The 11,179-nt window shown below is 44.4% G+C and overlaps 1 long non-coding RNA gene across 1 annotated transcript; it reads left to right on the plus strand.

Annotated features, from left to right (window-relative positions):
• The first annotated feature begins 466 nt into the window (after positions 1 to 466).
• On the plus strand, positions 467 to 7,149 carry LOC142467497 (uncharacterized). The gene is made up of 3 exons (XR_012788405.1): positions 467 to 1,216; positions 4,792 to 4,932; positions 6,916 to 7,149. It is a non-coding gene; the product is annotated as an uncharacterized LOC142467497 (long non-coding RNA).
• Positions 7,150 to 11,179: the final 4,030 nt, after the last annotated feature.

The following is an 11,179-nucleotide window of genomic DNA, read 5'->3' on the forward strand; positions in this document are numbered from 1 at the left end:
CTCATGCAGAATAGTGATTATGTACATTTACATAGATTGGGAGCAAGTGTCAAATAAACCTTAAATTATAAGGAATATGATTTTCGAACACTAATATATTTTGCGATTAATAGCTATATTTTATTTAAAAATGTAAAATGAAATATTTTGCTGAATTTTCCACAAAATTAATCTGCCAGTGGATTTTTCTACAATTAAAATATGGAATTGTGAAACAAAATTTCCAAACATTCAAAAGACTAAATGCATTATATCAATAAATAGAAACAAAGAATACATTGAGCAAACCTTGCAAATTGCTACTGAAGTTCAAGAAAGGAATATTCTTATGATATTGACAATCTAGTCAATGGCTACAAGTCTATTTTCCCCTCTTCACTAGTTCTGCATGCTCCTGGGGCTAGAATCCTACAGGAGTGTGCCGGAACGCCGGGAAACATATTCTAACGGCCGGAACGCAACAGAACTCCGGTACTTATTGTAGCAGCAGGAACAGGCCGGAATGCCAGTACTTATTCTAGAAGCCAGAACACGCCGGAACACGGTACTTGTTGTAGCGACAGGAAGGCGCTGGAATGCCGGTACTTATTGTAGCAGCCGGAAAGCACCGGAACTCCGGTACTTATTATACTGTAGCAGCAGGAATGCGGTGGAATGTCGGTACTTATTGTAGCAGCAGGACCGCACCCGAACACCGGTTCTTATTGTAGTAGCCGGAACACACTGAAATGCTGGTACTTATTCTAGAAGCGGGAACGTGCCGGAACGCTGGTACTTATTCAAGCAGCAGGAACACACCGGAATGTCAAAATTATTCTAGCAGCAGGAACATGATGGAACTTCAGTACTTATTCTAGCGGCAGTAACGCGCCGGAATACCGGTACTTATTGTAGCAGCAGCAAGAACGTGCCAGAATGCCGGTACTTATTGTGGCAGCAGGAACGCGTCAGAACACCGGTACTTATTCTAGCAGCAGGAACGCACCGGAACTCCGGTACTTATTCTAGCAGCAGAAACACGCCGGAACACCGGTACTTATTGTAGCAGCAGGAACGGCGCTTGGCACCGCCTTCAGAGGAGGAAGAAAATAACATAAGAAGAGAGGACCAATCGGAAGAGATAGGGTGCAGGACAGAGTGGGAGGCAAAGACAAATCAGAAGAGGAGCAAGGAAGACAGGAGAACAAGACCAGAACAAGGCCTACGACAACTACAGGTACTGGGGGTAGACAGACAGAAAAGGGGGCAGAGAGACAAACAGTCAGACAAGGGGACACAGAAGGAGACAGGCAGACAAGGTGGTAGAGAGAGATACAAACTGACAGTGTGGCACAGAGAGACAAACAGACAAGAGGAACATGAGGAGAGAGAGAGAGAGAGAAGTGGGCACAGAGAGAGGAGAGACAAACAAAGGGGCACAGGAAAGGGAGGCAGAGAAAGAGGCACAGAGAGAGAGAGAGAGACGATGGTACTGAAAGAGACAAACAGACAAGTGGGCACAGAGAGAGGAGAGAGAAACACAGGGGCACAGGGAGAGAGGCAGAGAAAGGGGCACAGAGAGAGAGAGAGAGAGAGAGAGAGAGAGAGAGAGGTGATGGTACTGAAAGAGAAAAACAGACAAGTGAGCACAGAGAGAGACAGACAAGCGATCTAGGACTATTGGCCATGGCTGTATCACCACGACCAAGTCGGCGCCGTACTCCGCTGCCATGCATGTCACCTCAGGGACATCTCGCCCCAGGACATCTCACCGCCGGTAATCTCGCCGGGCCTCAGCCAGAGACACCATTGGCAGACAAGCAACATGTCCGGTGGCTGAGGCATGAAAAAAAAGGTGTTTCTGGTGTCCTGCGGCAGTGAGATATTCTGGACAGAAGAAGGACATTACAAAATTGTGTGTCTAGCATGCCGGACATCGGGGAAGCAGGACATTTAAATATGGCATCTCTGGCATGCGCAGGTAAGTCGTAAATTAAAAATGGTGGCGTCCGGGCAGCATGTTATGGCATTTAAAAAAATAATGGTGGTGGTTACCAAGTTGCCCTCAGCCAGAAACCCCATTTTTAAATGTCTCAGCATGCCACCCCAGTGCCAGATACTCTATTTGTAAAAATCCTGCTTCTGTCCTGCTTCCCCGATGTCCGTTCCAAATGTTCTAATTCCGTACCCCATGTCAAGCACCCAAGAGATGCCATTTTTAAATGTCCTGGCAAGATGTCGTCTGCAAGGTTTCTGGCAGTGAGATGTCCCTGTGGCGAGGTGCAAGGCGCCAGAGCGTGCCCGTGGGCCCGGTGGAAAGTTTAGTCCTGGGCCCCGGGCAAGCTGTCTGTGGCCCTACATTTACACTTTGAATGTGGGATGGTATTTACTATAAATCAGGTTGGGGGCAGGACTAGGTGGCGAGTAGATTTTTTTGTTCGGCGAATAGATTTTTGGGAGATTTGACGACCACCGTGTGTATGTATATATATATGTATATATATATATATATATATGTAGCCCCGAGGTATATTTTCGCTCCCTGGCCCCTCTCCGCGAGTGCCGTGTGGTAGCGGGTGCCGCCGGAGGCTGCGACGGACCCGCCGGCACTTCGCGAGGGTGGGGCCAGAGCAGGGAGCAGCGCGGGGCATAGCGGTGCAGGCTGGTTGCCGGGGACGCGATCGGGCCGTCGCTAGGGCCGCGATCGCGTTGCCACCGGTCCGGCTTGCAAAGAAGAGGGCGCCGCCATTGCGCATAGGTTCGCGCATGCGCAGGGACCGGAAAGCGCGCGGTAGGATCCCCAGGCTAGGGAGAGATCGCGCGAGGGCAGGACAGAGTAGAGGGAGTTGGTGGCGGCCATTAGGGGTTCGCGCATGCGCAGGGCAAGTGCGCACGCGGCCCCAATGCTTTAGTCAGCCCCTGGGAACTACAACTCCCAGCAGGCTTAGGGAGACAAAGGTCAGGTGCTCCCTTGCGGCCAATAGGGCTGGAGGAAGCTCAGCCCGGGAATATAGATACATTTCCCGGGCTTTGCATGCGTCAGTCAGGCAGAGCAGAGGAAGGAGTAGGAAGGGTGCAGGGAGCGCGTGGCTCCTGCATCAGGTAAGGGTTCTCCCTAGATCCCCAGGCAGGCCCCAATTCCCGGGTAAGGGTAGGGGGTAACTGAAGAGGGACGCCTTAGACTGAGGAGGGACGCCTTAGCTAGGGAGGTGACCCTTGAGTGTGGGAAGTGCTGGTTTGGCAGTGTCGCAGCGGAGAGTGCTGTGGGCACTGTCAAAGAGGCACGGTGTGCTAGCAGTGGGATTGCTGCGGGATCCGGGTGGCTGTGTGTGATTGCAGGGTGTGTGTCGCTGCATGTGCTGTGCGCAGTGCGTGCAGTGTGTGTGCACGGTGTGAATCCCTGCAGGCTGACAGTGTAAGCTGAATGTTGGCTGCAGGTGTGTTAGGCTGCTAGGATTAGCAGATACAGTTGAGACTGGGTAGCTAGGGGAAGGGGGGCGGTTATTGTCCACAGGCCCTAGGAGTTTTCCCCAAGCCATCCCAGGTTGCGGGTTCTTCAGGGACAGGCCCTAGGTTAGGGTTGCTGTCACTCAAGTAGTAGGTATTGATAGGAAGGCGGTTCCGGTTCCCATGCGGTTGGTGTTGCCGTGATCCGGTTGCAGTTCCCGTGGAGCGGTGGGACCCTCGTTGGGGTCCACCGGCAGAGTACCTGGAATAGGATCAGACGGACGTCTGACCCTTTTAGAAGAAAGTGTGTTGCGGTCCCGAGCATCGGAGTGCTCGGAAGGTATCTTCCATATTCTAAGTGCACCAACTGGGCCCTAGCTTAAATAGTGACTGCGCAGTCACCCACGACCTTTCGTAGGAGGACGAGACATTGGGTGTGGGGTGATCACAGGACACTGGGTGGGGTACACCAGACATTGGGTTGATGTGATGCGGGTAGAGCATCTGGTTATGGTTATGTTATGTAATGTGTTATATGTGTGTTAAGTAAAGTGTTAGTTATTGGTTATCGTATCTATAAGTGTTATTGTATTTCTTACTCAGGGCTATCTTTCCTCACGGGGGATCCTGGGTAAGTGGAGGCGCTGCACCAAGTAAGGGTAAGGGTTTTTCCCCAGGCTCCCAGCTAGCGGAGGCTCAGATCTCCTGGAGCCACACAGGTTATGCAGTACCAGTAGTCCCTTAGAGCAGGTGTGTTGCAGGGAAAGGGACCGGTTAGACCACGAGGGGCCAATGTGATATTGGGTGGGTCGGTCGGTTCACAAAAAGGGCTACATATATATATATATATATATAGTCAGATAAGCCAGTTGGCACTCCAATAGGTGCTGGTAAGCCACAGGTGCACGTCCCATATAGAGAATGTAGTTATACGTTACCGTTCGAAGGATTGGTAAACAAGAGACAGCAGTCTCTTGTTTACCAATCCTTCGAACGGTAACGTATTACTATATATATATATATATATATATATATATATATATATATAATGCCAAAGTAAGGAAAAAATGCAAATTATTATTACAAATGGGATAGATTTCCATATTGCTGCATAATGGGAAGAAACATAATAGGTACACAGCAAGTGTATAAATGCTACTTCTAATTCTATACATACTGTAGTTCCCCGTTCTTGCTTGTTATGACCCTTAGTATTGGCACAAAAGATTTAAAAAAAAAAAAAACATTCTTCAATTCATTTTATGCTTTATTTTCATTACAAGTTCAGCTAGCACAATATTCAATGTATTCAGGATATCTTTAGTAGCAATGATAAGTAGGAAAAGTGCTCCTTTTATTTTTCAGCAGATATTCTAGGTATCGCAAGAGCACACCGGCATTGTAATCACCATAATTGCAGACGTGCGTTGCTGCTATTCTTATACATCTTTATGCAAACGGAGGCACTGTGAACACAATGATTGCACTGTATATTCCGGGATGCAGGTATTTACTGACATAAAAGCAGCTAAAAATTAAAGCAGACATTTTTTGTGATAAGAGTATTTTTTTTATCATGTTTGCCTATTTTGTTTATTGTGTTCTTCAAGTCTCTTTAATATACTTCAATATTAAATTAGATTTTGAAGGCTGTTAATATCTGGTAGGTGGTGGAGACTATCAAAATGAGTACCATGGAGAGGGAGCGGCTCAGTGAGTAAAGACACTGACTGGCACTGAGAGTTTGGAGCAGGGGAACCTGCTTGAATTCCTGGTGTTGACTCCTTGCGACCTTGGGCAAGTCACTTTATCTCACTTTGCCTCAGGCACCAAAACATAGATTGTAAGCTCCACAGGGCAGGGATTTGTGCCTGCAAAATGTCTCTGTAAAGCGCTACGTAAAACTAGCAGCGCTATACAAGAACATGCTATTATTATTATTATTATTATTATATTTATGACCTATGGTGTCAATCATCTTCCAGCCCTGAAGGTACCAGAGTTGCTGTCTGTTATATTCTTGTCTCGTTTATTTTTTCTCTTTTAGTTATTTTTTTGTTTTGGGCTAAAAATTTATGTTTTGCCAGTTTTTATGCTATTATAGCTGTCTAACAAATGTTGTATACTTTTTTACTATTTAATTGTGTGACTTTTTTCTTTTGAGTGCTTGAACCTTTTCTATATATTTACTCATCTTTCACCCATTATGATGGCATGTGGAGGGGTACCTTTGCACCTTGATTATTTAGTTAATTATGTATTGAAGTATGGTGTGCTGTCTCTGTTTTCTATCTACGACGAGAACCATTATAGATATTTATATTTGAAAATTGTCAAATGGAATTAGTTGTTAATCTTTAAGGAGATTTTCAAAGCTGAACTTTAAAATTAAAATTCCCCTTATGTCCTAGATGCCTTAATAAAAGTCACCTATAAATCCAGAAATATGGTACTTGGTAAGGTGTCAGCTACATTTGACACCTTGTGCCAACGTGCTTTATTTATAGTTTCTGTAACGTTATACCATTTTTGGGGAGAATTTAAATCACTGAGACAAAGGCACTCATTCAGTGCCAACATATTTTGGCAAATGTTAAATGTAAATAAAAAAAAAATGAAGCAGAGCAAATATTCAATATTCACCATATTTGTGATTGTTCCCAAATTATACAAACGCACAAATAATAAATATATGAAGGGCATTTGATCAAGTTATCGGAATCATACATTATCTATTTGTTTCACAGACATAACTCCAGTCCACTGGATTTACAAGTTCTGCTGGAGATTTAGATTGCTTATTTTTTTAATAAGCGTACAGTACAGTAGACTATGAGCAGATTGGGAGGTCACATGGCCATGTTGCTATAGAAGTAGATTGACACCAATTAAATAGGTGCCCTAAGAGATGTACAGTATCACCTTTACAGTGTGGTGATGGCAATGTTCCATTGAAAAGACATATTTGGCTTACAGGCACAAACAAAGCTGTGAGCAGTTCAGGTGAATTCCCTAACATTGTCTGCCCCTGAACGTGGCCAAATATTGAACTTTTGCAGGAGGTCCATGGTGTGCCCTATATTTTGACCAGCGAAACATTTTTGTTTGTAAAAAAGTGACACATACGGTAGTAAAATAGGCTCTCTCTTTCTGCAAAATCTGGTACTTACAGTACTGTGCATGCCTTGTTTCATACTGTGTTGTGGGAGAGTTTAGCTCTACTCCTTGTAGTCTGTTGTGCTGGTAATTGCAGCACCCTTGGGGTATGCTAACATTGGGTTCCTGGTCACTACAGGGAGGTAAGGGGTTAATTGATCATACAGACCCTAGTTCATGTAACTAGACCGGTGATTGCCCAGTTTCTGTTGTCCAGAATTCTCTCTCATTCTCTCTCTCATTCTCTCTCTCATTCTCTCCCTCTCTCCCTCTCTCCCTCTCTCCCTCTCTCCCTCTCTCCCTCTCTCCCTCTTCCTCTCTCTCGATCTCCAGGGCTTATAGTCCTTTACGCCTGCCACAGTAGAATGTGGATTCCTTCTCACAGGTGCTCATTAAGGAAATTATTGGGGAAGTCTCTGGTTCTGTTTCCAGCAACAAAAGAAGGACTTGAAAAAAAGAATTGCCCCGACTAAATGTCTCATGGTTGAGGAAACCCTGGTTAATGTGTCTACGCCCTAACAAGAAGCTACCCTGTAACTGAAAACCAGTCCTGTTGCTACTATAGATTTCTGTACAATAAAGTTAAAGAAAAATGTTCCTGGTGCCCTGTTTTATTTTTGCTCATCATACCAGCCTTGGATGAAGCCCAGCACCCTGAGAGATGAGGTAACCTAACCAATGAGTATCACCTACACACACATTGGGACAATTTCTGTTTCAGTTTCAGTTAGAATTGCTTGATTTGCGAAATGTTGAGACTATAAAATAGGATCAAAATAGAAAAAGTACTTGCCCATTGTTCAAAAATAGATTTCAAAGTGTTTTTCTGAGGTGCGTTGCTTCTCCGTGGCGGGACCCCCGAACCGACCCCGTGTAACAACAACTCATCAGTATTTCTCCTTTCTTTTCTACTATCAATTAAGACAGGGGTGCGCAAATTTTCCCCCTGCGCCCCCCTGCCTGCTCCCCCCCACCCCCCTTTACCTTGTGTCCAGTGGCATGTAACATAACGGCATCATTTGACGCCACGTTGCCATGCCGACACGTCACCCGAAGCCGTCGGAGACAAGGTAAGGGAACTTACAGAGGTCTTGCGCAGTCCCCCCGGCATTTACTTGACATGCTTTGGGGAAGACCGCGGGGCCTCTCTGTAAGTGCCCCGCCCAGAAAATCTCGTGCCCCCCAGTTTGCGCGAACCTGAAATGGGGCACGTTTCACAAGGAAGCAAACGCTTAAACTTTGGCAACTGCATTTCGGATAGTTTCGCACATCTCTAATTATGAATTTCTGTGGGACATTGGGGCTTTTCAGCAATATTCATCGTTCTGTCGATTTGAACACGCAATAAATATTTGTGCTGGATCGTTTAATTTATTTAAACTCTTACATAGGGATAATTCTATATGCTCTGATGTGGCCATTCTGTACGTGTCCGTCAAACAGCCCCATTGGTGTCAGTGGTGGTTCTCAGGGCGAAACTGGCCCTCGGGCCAGGCTGGTCAACTGCAGTCCTCAAGGGCCACCAACAGTTCTGGTTTTTAAGGATATCCCTGCTTCAGCACAGGTGGCTCAATCAAAGACTGATTCACAAAGACAGTCAAAGACTGACACTGATTGAGCCACCTGTACGGAAGCAGAGATATCCTTAAAACCTGCCCTGTTCATTGCCATGAGAGCTGGAGTTGCCCGCCCGTGCCCCAGCGGCTGTTTCCGAGCATATACTGTAGATTAACCCTTTAGTCACTGCAAATAAGACCTGTTAAGACTAAAGAATTTTAATAAGAAAGTTGTTGGATTTTGCAATGAGAAATTGCTGTAGTAAGAGCTAAGAGCATAAATATGAATTCAGCTATTGAAATATACAACTAAAAGTACTGCAGCAAAGGATTTGTGCAAACTCTCTAGAGTATTAAATATAACACAGAAATACAGGGGTGCAAGCTTAGAGAACACAGCGTTAACAAAGCTTGATCACCACTGCAACATACGTGTTTCCAAAGAGTTGCACAAAAAGATATAACAAGAAATTGAGCAAATATATTAATAGAGTTATCTGCCAGCTTGTTACGATAAACGGGGGAAACAATATTTTGTATTCAAAATCAATCTAAAATTCATACATATACTGTATACACTCATACCTCTTGCACAGAACATATAGAGAAGTACAAGAATACAAATAAAAGGTAGATGCAGTACCATTGCATTATGAAAGGACTAAGGTTGATAATCCCTTAATAGTGGAATGGGAGTGCGTGGGGTTATATTTTTCTCATTTATATATTATTTAACCAGCTTATGAAGCATGCATTATTGAGCTGAGATATTTGTATGCACTGTCCTGTGCATGAGATATGAGTATATATGTTATGCATTTTAATTTAATTTTTTGAGACCCGTGAAAGTCATTCTTTCCCACATTTGTCCTAACAAGTTGACAGATAATTAAAGTTATGCATATATATTTTTATTGTTTTATTTGTATGCACTTTGTGCAGCTCTTTACAAACACTTGTTTGTGTTGTTGGAGGCTCCACATTTTAGTTAAAGGAAGTTTTCGAAATGGTGATCCTTATTGATTGGAGTCCAGTATTGAAGGTAGTGTCAATGTTTTGAAGCCCTTAGTTTTAGATGTGCTGTATCTGTTACATTTCTACAAGCCAAAGCCTGTATGTATGTGCACTTCGCCTTGTTCATATCTAGTTAGGTAAATATGATATACTGTACAGGGATTTCCTTTCCTTTTGTAGAGATCAGCGATCCAGTCCAAGGGCCTCATGCAGAGAGCAGCGCTAACAGGGAAAGCGGCATGTTTTGGCGAATTCTGCCTTGAGAAAGGCAGATAATGGCAAGTTTTAAAAAAAGCGCCATTTTTTTTTCTTGAATCTCGCCGCGCGGCTGGAGAGATCCTAATCTCTCCAGTGTTTAAAACAGCCGTATGCAGAGAGCCGCGAACGCCATCTAGTGGCTGTTCGCGCCAAAAAAATGGCGCGATTTTCAACATTTCTCCTCTCCACCAAGCAGCTGGCGCTCCGCGGCCGGTGGAGGAGAGAAAAAAGATCGATTTCTTTCCCACTAGTTTCAACAGCGCTCATAGCGCTCATAGCGCCGGTTGAAACTCTCCATATGCAGAAAGGATTGTAAATGCAGTTTTATGCTCTTTCTGCATATGGAGAAAAAAACTCTCCAATAAAGCTAAATTTTCTTCCCCTCTCCAATTCTAAATAGAGCTGCTCTCTGCATGAGGCCCCAAATCTGTTTCCTGTAATTTCCTGGATTGTTTAGACCAAATACGCCCAACCCCCCCCCCCACACTCCCCCTCCTCCCCTACCCCCCGCCCACCACACCAAAATCCATCAGAGGATTGGGCACTAAAAAATCTGTGTGGATCAATCCAAATACGCAATTGGATACAATTAGGGTTGCTAGGTGGCTTCTCCAAAAATACTGGACACAATGATGAGAGGAGCGTATCGCGCGCACACTCTCGCCCCGTGCTGTTTCCTCCATTCCTTGGTCCCACCTCTGACTCCTGACACCTCCTCCTGATTGGCTGCATTACCCAGAAACAGCAAATCTGGATGGAGGAAGCTGCCCTGCTCCTTAGCAACAGCCCTGCTCTCTCCCTACTCGGGGAAATCCTGCGGCCCACCAAGCCAGTCAGGTCACTATGTCCAGAGAAGTCATACCAGGTCATACCAGACACATACACATACATGTCCAGTATTACCTCTCATTTTTTTACTGGATAGAGTGTCAAAATACAGGACAATCCAGTTCAATACTGGACACCTGACAACCCTTGATACAGTACAATCCGGATGGGTTTTTAATAATCTGATCCGGGGACTCCCAAATCCGTAGCTAGATTGCAAAAATATGCACACAAATGAATCTGAAGAAAGAGAGAGAAATATCCCTGCCCCCCCCCCCTCCCACCTGGCGGATTAATCCGTGTAAAGACTTTTAACAACTGTTTTTTTGGGGGGTTGCTCACTAAAATAAAATTTAAAAAATCTGAAACTACAGATTTGTCTTTTTGAAACGGATCTGTGGAAATCTTCGGACCAAAGCAACCGACCGATCCGAGGTGGATCGAAATCTGCACCAAAAACAGCTCACCTCTATCCTATTGTTTGACCCTGTTTGCTGCACTTATTGTATTAGAATTCTCTTGTAAAGCGCTAAGGACTAGTGCTATATAAGTAAAGATATGCATACAGACATGCAGAGTACGTCATTTCACAGAGAGTGTCAAAAAAGTTCTTTATTGTTTTCCCCGCAGAGCAAGTTTGAAGACATTAGCACAACTGCGGTAACATTTATATTAACAGGGTAATATGCTGCCAATTTAACAAAATTCTGTCGAAAGTAACAAACCTTTGGAGCGATTTGATTTTAAAAAGCCCATTATTAAGTTGTACAAATATTTTTCGAAAGCGTGGCATTTACACATCTCTAGCTACAAACCACACCTTTCGTTTTTTTAGATCATTTTTAGAGTTTTTGATACGTTTTTGTAGTTGTTGGTTTACCGTTAAAGAAATCCACATTGCAGTATTGCAAGTCCAATTTAAAATATGTTTGAAACGGTAA

The sequence above is a fragment of the Ascaphus truei genome, chromosome 16 (genome assembly GCF_040206685.1).
Source record: "Ascaphus truei isolate aAscTru1 chromosome 16, aAscTru1.hap1, whole genome shotgun sequence".
In the NCBI taxonomy this organism is placed as follows: Eukaryota; Metazoa; Chordata; class Amphibia; order Anura; family Ascaphidae; genus Ascaphus; species Ascaphus truei.